The sequence below is a fragment of the Varroa destructor genome, unplaced genomic scaffold (genome assembly GCF_002443255.2).
Source record: "Varroa destructor unplaced genomic scaffold, Vdes_3.0 BEIS01000003.1, whole genome shotgun sequence".
NCBI classification, from domain to species: Eukaryota; Metazoa; Arthropoda; class Arachnida; order Mesostigmata; family Varroidae; genus Varroa; species Varroa destructor.
In genome coordinates, this window is record NW_019211456.1 from 18,971,528 (window position 1) to 18,982,198 (window position 10,671).

The following is a 10,671-nucleotide window of genomic DNA, read 5'->3' on the forward strand; positions in this document are numbered from 1 at the left end:
TTTCCCCTCTTCCATCGTCCATTCTGTTGGTCGGCTCCGTGCTCCTGCTGCCGGCGAACATCGTAGAGAGGGGGGAGTCGTGCTTCTTTTAGGGGCGCAACCAGCTCTTGAGGTCGGCTAGGGCGAAGTACTACGTTGTGGAAGAGTTTCTTCTTCTCCTGACGGGAACTAGAGTGGGACGAGTGGCAGCAGTAGTAGCGGCCTATACCGCTGCGTTGTACTGCGAGACGACTTCGCCACCGTCGAAGCCGTGTTGGGATCTAGAATCAGGCAAAGAAAGGTTCTTCTTGGACGATCCAACTGAGGGAGACCAGTGCGTCGACTCGACCAGACATACAGGCCCGCTACCGTCAGGGGGAACGCGTCCCTTATGGTGCTAGAGGCGGCCTGGGGGGACCCAGTGGAGAGTCGACAAGAAGCGGGCGTTAGCCTACGAAGGTGAAAGCAAACGTTGAGCAAGGGAGGGAGCAAATGTCTCCCACCGTAGGAGGCCAGCGCAGCTAGTCAAGCAGAAAAGAGTAGGCACACAACAACGAGAACCGACCGAGAACCTAGTCGACCGGCCGGTTGTCAGTACACGAAACAACAGAAGATCTCGGGCGGCGAGGGTTCCTACGGCGGAGGTATTGGTGCTAGCGAAAGGAAAGTAACTACAAAGGTGGGGAGGTGATGGAGAGGTGAAAAGACAAAACGCTGCCAAAGAGACTCTCTTATTGCGGTTGACTTTAGCGCTAGTAACCGACAGTGGCACTACAGCTCGTGATAGTTGGGTTAGGGAACTTCTTTAGAGGACTGCTATTATTACTGCTGAGAAGGTACCACACAATTGCTGCATTGCGCGGTGCTAGAAAAACCAAATGATCCGGCGGCCAAAAGAGGACTGTGTTAAGACCTGCCAGCCTACTTCCGGTCAGCCAGTGAGACGACGTCATTGGCTGTTCCATTGCAAGCTATTTATATAGAGGGAGGAATAATAGGGATCAGTTGGCTAGGTTATGAGAGGGGGATTTTCGATGATGCGGCCAGCATGGCAGCGACTCGTTCCGCCTAAACAAGCGCTCCACAAGACCAGCATACTAACTGCTAACTTAGTTTAGCAAAGTTAAGACGTTTACCAAAGGACAAGTCTCGCCTGGCGTATAGTCAAGCAATTGTCAGAGTCTATAGTATGATACCTGCAAAAGCTTTATGCAGCACTTGTTAGATCTTCAAATAGAATGGCAATATAAAGAAATACATCGACGACTTTTAGAGAGGTAGCGCACGCTAATCATATTCGCAACGGAAAGAATTTAAAAATGGCTTTCTACCACGTTTGTTTTCTCTTACTCGAATCATCTTTTTTTAAGCTTTTTTAACTCATTTTCAATTTGGTTGAACCTGTTCAGGTAATCTTTTTAGCACTTTTTTTTTTCAATAACAGCAGTTGAATACAACGTACGTTATGTATTAAATGGGCGGGTTCTTTGAGACAGCATTCAGTAGCGTCATTAAGTATACAAAAGACCCACTTGAATATATTTCATATAAGCAATGAATACTAATGGTTCTCTATTTAGAGAAAAGGGTCAAGCCATATATAGGACTAATAAAACTGTCGATGTAGAGAAGTTTATTTATATTGCAAATGCAGTATCAGTTTGTTTCTACGAACAAACAAGTCAGTGAGTATTATGAAAAAACGTGCACGCATCGGAACGGTAGAACTGTTGTAGCGTCCACTCGTATGGAACTGTTATTGTTTTATGGTTCTTATAAACAGGAACTGAATTTTACCTAGGTGGCAATTAATACTGTTAATTTTTTCTAGACCACCTACGGTTTGAAACTTCAGTATAAGCGAGATTGTCTGTATACACTTACATTGCACTCAATTTTCATCTTTTTCGACCAATTTACTTAAATCAGCTCTGTCCAACATTAATAGCAGTACGTCGCAAAAGCTTTATCGTTGTATCCTCTCGAGCTAGTATTCGTCGCAAGTTCGATTCCTATTGTGTGTAGGCCACTGAACACGCGGATTCAGGCTGTATTTTTTCGCTGATATTGTCAAAACGTATTGATCGTTCTAAGTTGATATACGATTTGGGGGGTGGCGTCTTGATGTTCAATTTTAACGCCACTGGCTATAAGAAGGAGCTCGAGACAAACGTCCCGGCGCAATGGGGACCAGTAACAGCTTGTGGACTAACTACCCTCAGGCTGTATAAACGCAGGTCAATACACCAGACTCAATGGAGAAATAGGATGTCGCGTGTCCTATGCGAACATTGCTAGTGTTCTCAGCACAAGCAATAGATGCTGGCCGAGGACACGGGATTCTGTAATTTGTCGACCCGGATCATCATTTGAGAGCAAATTTAAAACAAGCAAACAAATTACGACAGGTGGCGACAAATATATAAACAAACGTACGAGCAAATAGTCTTTGGATCAACAGACTCTTCATCAGCTCCATCAAAAGCGTACATCAAAATGTAGTTAAGCTGCTGTTTTTTGTAAGATGGCAGTCTGAAACAGGTTGATCCGTATTAGTTGGAAAATGCCATAGTATAATAGATTAATCTATCATTTATTACATAATTCTGACATAATTAATTTTCACGTTGTGCTATTTAACGTCGTATGCCTATAAGTCTGTCTCGCCTATGCTAACATAGAAAAAAGTCGGCTCTCGTGCGCTACTAAAGTCCGCTCGAAAACGTATGGAAGTTTTGACAGATGCTGAAATAGGACCGTCCGCAATTAGGAAAAAGTTGGTCTAATAGTAGATATCTACTATCTACATGAAAATGAACAAGCTTCAGAGATGTTTGAGGTCAAAATTTCCCTTCCGTTTCATTAAACTAGGTGAAGAGGTACACGAGTTTTACTTTTACACACATTTTTCCAGCCATGATGTTTTGTTGAGGATTACTGAAAGAAGTAAACGACAGATAAATGGTAAATATGTCCTGGTGAAACGTTTCCAGTAACGAATGATCATTACCTTCTATCATTATTATTATTATAACTACTAATCTATTATGTTCGTTTGTTGCCTTATTCTGCATTTATCAGATACCTTGTGATGTCAACGAAGCAAACATCTTCATACGTAATATATCCATATAGCTATCCATATCGAATATTTGTTGTTAAAAAAACAGTTCGAAAGACATAGCGGGTTGTCACGGCTAATTTAGACTGAAGATGTACTAATTAATCTTCTCTTATTTAAATCAGTCCGGACAGGGGATATAACTTGGAATGATGTTAACACAGAGAGACAAAGACGAAAATACTCGAAAAACAAAGAAGCTCTGTTCTCTTCTTTCGAGTCCCTCTATTCGTGAGCTTTTTTCGTTCAATATATATATATATATATATATATATATATATATCATTATTCTTGCAGTGCTCAGTATTCGCCGTTCTATCCGGTCGATACGTTGAAAAACGAACTTGGAAAGCACGACGTGTACAGGATCATCCTAAAATGTATCAACCATAATATAACGAAAACATGTCGATGTGGGTATGTTTCTTAGATATATATATTATAAGTAATATCCGACAAATATTGCCTGTTAATTAGGTAAGATGACATTCGGTATACATCTGCAGTCTGCACAAGATAACCATGAGTAATGTGCTAATGCAATAAGTTTAAGCAGACGATATTTACGTCCTGGCACGTCCTAAATAATTAAGAATAGTAGAATAATTAAAAATAAAGACTAAGTAATCATTACATACAGTTATTCGATAACGGCTGTATGCGAGACAACATGCCTTCAAGAAAAAACAAAAGAACCCAACAACAACTCTTAAGCTACGAACGAGTAAAATAATTTTCATCGCAGAGATTTCGAACAAACATCGATAAAGGTTCTCTCTCAAAATTAGTAATTCAGTTTTTTTTCGCGGTTTGAGAGCAGCACTAGATACATTTCCTTACCTTATGTAGGTAAGCCTTTTTAAATTTTGAGGACCTATTTGTAACTTAAGCACATTATATTGTAGAAATTGAAATTGGATTGATGGTCTAATCGAGACGTAATCTCGTTATGTTTCTTATATTGCATCATGAAAATTTTGCAGCGAAAATATATTTACGTCCACTATATTAAACCGTGTTAATTTTGGACTACTCCTGTGCCATTACGGTTTGTGATCAGCACGAACAACTCAGTCCTTGGAACCTTACGCATTGTAGGTAAACCCCCCAAGGTGCTTTCGGTTGCCCCCTTGTTTAATATAATGCTCTTGCGGAAGAACGAATTTGTTGACACGTATTTGAATCGATACCACGCTGATCTGTGTCTACAAATAGACGATCTGTAGTACCAGATTGCTCAATCGGCTAGTTTAAAAAAATCGTATAATGCGACAGACATTTAGTCGGAGCACTGACAAACTAGCGCCATTTTGATAAAGACCATCACAAACAATTTTAAACGAAGATCCCGACAACGCTCCTCGGCCAGCTGATCAGCACGAGTGCTACGCTGCGATCTGTTATATTACGACCGACTATATTACACAGCATGCCGGTGGGTCTATTGAGAATAGAGGCGTATCAAATATGCTATATCAAGGGCCACGAGCCGTATTCGGGTTAGTATGGTTCAAATGAACCAGTTCATAATGTGATTTGTTGACCTGTACACTGTATTTAATGACAAGGGTATTCATATACGACTATCAGTTGTCTATCTCGGTAACCATAGATACTTTGTGATAAAGCGAGAACCACCTGAGCAGATCCGAGTTGCCCGGATTAAACGCCTTTTTTGAAGTTACACCCTGTACCTTAAACATACGTACCTTATTATGCTATAAAAAAATTATCTAAATGTTGCCGTCGATTCCCTTGGCTAACATACAATCCAATATATATATATTTTCCTATACCCTGAAAACTTAGGTAGCAACGTTCACTCTGTCTCTGCGGCGGCTACCTTAATCATATGCAAAATACGGTTACGTGCGTCATATGCTTGATTTCAACGATAACACGCACTCAACATAACTATATGTCTGGTATTTTTTTCTGAATTTATTTTTTGCCTTCGTTCTTTGAAGATCTAACTAACCCATAGATACAATCAATTGTAAAACGATGACGAATTTCCGAACTAGAACAGTTAGCCGTTAAATACTCTAGGCCCCGTAAAATCCATGTTCAGTTTCTATTCTTGTGCTTTCGCTTGCTCACAAATCTCTGATTATATTACTACACAAACATATATCCTTTTTAACGAAAATGTCGGTAGTGAAAACTCTAGCTGGCGTGTTGTGGTTCAAAGTGTCACAACTAGGCACCCCCCACTCAATGCAATGGCTCTAAGCACATGATATGAGGCTGCGAGTGAAAAATCATTCTATCCATTCCGTATATGTACATCGTTACACGAGAAAAAGCGGCCGGTTGATGGCTTTTTCCCTCCCCTTTCATTGCTTCATTTCCCCATTGCCCTCTCAGACGACTGGTATGCCCTCGTTACATATGTACCCCAGAGGCCCTTCGGTCTCCAATGCTGCCGACTTTCGCCCTTCCGTTGAGGTCTTTGGCAGTTTTTTTTTCTATTTCCTATGGATGTTCCTCTCGTTTGGCTCCTGGCTTCTGCCTGCTCGCTTCTCCGAGAGCCAATACTTGCGTTTGCTGGCTGACCAGCCATTTTGAATGCAGAGGCTTCTTGCTGTACGTTCTGCCTAATGCGATCGGTTTATTTGTCTTGCCAATCTGATTCCTTCTACTGCTGCAACTGTCTGTACTATTGCAGGCAAGCAAAAAGGCCGACGGCGCCAAGACCGGCTGCGAGCACGACATTACTTCTTTCAAAGTCTTACTATTTAGTATAGCTTACAAAACTGATCGGACGAAGGTCCTTAATAGCTGCCGATATTGGTTTAACCGCGCTCGTATTATCGGAAAACAGTAGGTGTTGTTGCTTATGATTTTCCTTTTCGAACCTTTCTTTCACTAACTGTCAATTGTTTCGTACCGTTGAAAACCTTCCCTTAGCCCTATCATGCTGTTTTACTTGGATTTCAAAGATATATATATATATCGCGCGAAAAGATACGGTCTTACGACATGTGGTCTTCGCCGATGGCGAACAATTGCACAAGCGGTGCTTGAAGTTTATTTCTCACACGATGGCAGTTCCGTAGCTGAGAAACAGAGGCTTATCTAAAATGATTTTTTCCCAAAGCAACTGTCGTCGAATGCAAAATATGAAGTGGAATAAGTTGAATAGATTGAAAATTCGATTGTTCAACTTAACAAGCCATTGCCTATTAGCTATTTTTAGAGTCCTTGTCGTACACTCAACAGTCACTCTGGGATGTTTTGGCAACTTTTTGATGTTGATGAAGCACGAACAGGAAATGTTGAAAATGTTCTTTGTCTCCATTTTATTTGGTCATCAGCAAGACAAAAATTGGAATCGGCTACAAAATCGGCTACCTTTTCTTTGATTAGGTGATATGAGGACTTGATAGATACATTATATATACCGAGGAATAAAGTAAATACGAATATTTCATATATATATATATATATATATACCTGGTACAGCTAAGAAGTTTAGTTATGTTAAGAAAAACGGTTTTTGATGGTTCCAAATAGTTGACTTTCGTTAGTTGGATAATAATGCGCTTGTACAAACTGAATATGACCGATGGCTAGGCGTATGGTAGTACATAATAATGGGAAAAACGTTGAATAACCTTTACTCAATAATGGAATGCACTCATACCAATAAAACCGCGATTCCCGTATATATCTTGTGTTTTTAACGTTCCCAGAATCTGGACCTGGAGAGTCAAGGGTGTCTCGAGCAAATGTTTCATCATAGAGAGAACCTTATATGAACATATGTAAAAAAAAAAAAAGTATTTTTTATTTCAATGTGGAGTTATCAGCAAGGTTAGCACACTTAAAGCTCGTGTCGTTTAGGCGCATGTCTGTGCAACTAAATTTTACTCTAGGGTGAAAAAAATAAAAGGATATGCACTTTTTTCGGATGAAACTATATCCATTCACGCAAGAGCACTTAAATGAGAGCCTGAACTAACGAAGCTTTCGATAAAGTTATATATATTCTAGTAGCCCTCAACAATGGTGAAAGCAACGTATTTCCAAAGAGCGCTCAGATAAATGTTTAGCTGATTTGGAGAGAACCTAGTTCTGCTACCCTAAATGATGTTAGACTGACAAACGTAATGACGACCTAACGATCAACGGGTAAAAAGAGAAGTTGTCTTGTCATTTAAGCGATGGGCTCTGAAGCGAACCATGACATTACGACCCTCACACTACCTGGAAAATTAAAGACGTCATTGGTAGTATCCAGTAGAGTTTCCATCAAAGCGAATAAAGTTTACACTATATAGAATAAATTAGCACACGTTGAAGTGTCTATACATCATACATAGCGGAGGTGAGGCTACATCGGCCAAATTTAATTCAATGCTTTCAGTAAAAACAAGCAGCGCCCGACCGATTTGTCAGGCACCCTTCTATTATGTGGCCCGAAGGGGCTCTCTAATGTCGATTTATTCTCGACAAAATATCAATTTAGGACATCCATGTCGCCGTCCTGTATAGCTTCATTCGGTGGGGCTACATAGACCGGAAGTGGGGCTATTTGAGTCACTATTTCGTGCGAAAAAATCAGTGCTTCCATTATAGCTAAAACGAAAATACTTTTCGTCAGCGTGATTCTGACATTATTCACTGCCAAGTTAGACAGGTCGAAGTTAATCACTCGTTTACTGTCGGTCAACATCAAGTTCTGCTGAAACAGGGTTTTGAATGGCTCAAGTGCTAACGTTTACGCGAGTTGCATTTTGTTTAAGAAGCGATAAGGGACTATAAAACTGTGCGCACCGTCCCTCATTAACTTGATTACGTTTATAACTGTTTTGGTTATGAGTGATTTTGATGTAAATAATTATCCATGGCAAACTTTGATTCGAAATCGTTGTTTTTGCCAGTAGGGTAAGTATGACGACACAATGATTTCATTTTGTTTCAGTTAATTAGTGAAGGTTTGCCTTTCAAAAACCAGACGCGGCGTTAACAACAACGAGTGCAAGACATACATGCGTTCTTCATAAGCTAAGCTGATCTTGATTCCTCTACAGAATTAACATCGATATAGTTTTAGGTGTGTTCCAAAGCCAAACCCGTGTAACCGCCAAAGTACGTATGTCATATGTCTCAATATTATCATTTTTATAAATTCCTTCTAATTTTCTTTTCAAAATGTAACCAGCTAGTAGAAAAATCGATTGCCTATTTTGCTACGTTACCATTGAACACGCGTTCGATCGATTGAAACGCAAAATCTGGTAAGCAAAGAAAGAAACCGCACGACATTTTTGACTCATATGTATCCGAAAAGTTTGATAACACCAATATTTTTAAAATAGCGCTTCCTTGTATTTTTTTTTCTATTTCAATGGTGCTATTGGCGATTCAGTTCTTTAAAAAAATAAACACCATATGTTTTCTATATGACGAGAAATTCTTTATTATCAACGCAAAAATAAGTCGCTTCATCAATAATCACCGGCTACTTCACGATCCGGGAAATATGCCCATTGCGAATACAGGCAGGCAAATTTTTCGCCGAGGTTCGTGTTTGAATTACGGTGCCCAATGAAGGAGACATTATAACACGATACCGCTCCCAGCAAAAGCGAGCGAAAAGGAGTTTGTGCACATGCTCTACAAAGTCTTATGCATATGAATAGCTAAAATAACTGAACGAAAACCATACATCTTTTAACAAGATGATCCACTGGCCCACACAAAGGAAGGGCTACTTGAGAACACGAGCATGTTCTGGGATTAATTTATATGGCCGCTAAACAGCCCAGATTTAAACTCGTTGGGTTAGTATGTATAGAGCGTTATGAAGCGAGAGTCCACTAAGAAAGCTCAGCACCGCTACGTTCACTCGTTTATTTGAACTATTAAGAATTATAAACGGAACATTCTATCGGGTCTCTGAACCGTTTCAGACACAAATTGAAGCTGTGATCACAATATATAATGGTTAGATTTTTCGTACACGACCCTCAGAAATGACACTTCTGACACATGCAAAAGGATTCGTTAAAATGTCTCTTTTTATTTAGACCAATCATAGAAACAAAACATGAGAAAAGTCTTAACATGGATACATATCGATGTCATGCCTAGACGTTTCAAGTTCTCCAGCCCAGCGTACCGTTTAAATCTGTTGGATCCATCCAAAGAGGGCATAGTACAGAAAGTCCTGCAAGGAATATTCTATCCAGCATTTACATAGACTGCTCTACTCATGAATACACCGAGACAAGAAGGGTAGCACATAACCTTCGTAGAAACGAGGCCCTACGGATAGGTCCCTTTTTCCTGCTTGTCCTTGGGCAGTTCATGACGTTATCAAACCAACGTTGACGACGATGCACAAGATACAACTTGAAAGTTCGCCCTTTATGACAACGCTTGCTGACGATATGGGTATGGTACCGACTTTGCCGGGCCTAAAATCCAGTCAGACTTGGCAGCCGTGCCTATAGCAAGAAAAAAGGCCCGCTTGCTTAAAAGCAAAACCTTTTTGCCGAAACGCTCAAGCATGTCATGCACGAACAAAAATGTCTTGTCTCTATTGCCTATACGTAATATGAAGTACATACGTATAGTATTGTGGTAAAAAGGGATTGAGCTACTGTCACTGCTTATGTCTGTTCATCGTCCATCGCCAAAGCAGACTTCAGGCTGATAATCCTGGTGGCTGTCGTTATTATAGAATGACAAAAATAATAAACTTGACGGAAGGTCAACTTTGAAAGAAGCTGTCAACTGCTCCGGAGAGTTTGTTAAGGGCGTACATTTTATCGTTTCCTTAAAAGCCAGTCGTCATTACGTGACTGTGAGTATGTACAAGCTATTGTATATACAGAACTATTATTCTTATTTTTCATATTATTTATTTGAAATTTCAGGTTGGCATACCGATTACTTGTGTGATCGCTTTTACTTGAAGGAACGTATACGCGACCTATGAATATGGACAAGTAAGCCATCGGTCCTACGGTGCTTTCAAGCCAACAGTTTGGTCGTTCCTATATTCTCAAATAGTGGTGGTATTCCGATATAAACTCGGACAACTAAATTATGACCGCTTTCTTCTGCCTGTGCCTTGAAAAGGCTTGAATTTAAACATTATAAGGCTTCCGTCGTGCACCAACCTGTGCTTTTTCTTGCTTTTGTATCTACCATAATGATATTTTTACACACATATGTTTGACACATCGATTTAAAGCAAAAACAAAGAAGTTTTCGGTTAATTTGTCTTAACACACATGTGTTGATGTCCTGTCATTGAAATATTTTCAATATCGTACCGCCCTCTATTTACCATACGTCGGACCATGGAACAAACCATCCGTAGTGCCCTGACAGCATGTTCATCCTTAACGCTTCCACAACAGCCGTTTGCACCTCTCGTTGACACTGAGCTCTTTCAAAGAAAAAACATTTCGTCTTGTCAGGTGACGAAACGTTATTTGACCAACAGAGAGAAACAGGATCGTAGCAGCAATGAGTCCTGTCACCCTTGTCTGCAATTCAAAGCTTACGAGGCACAAAAGATGCGGAAAGAATTGCATTTGGCTAAGAGAAAACGC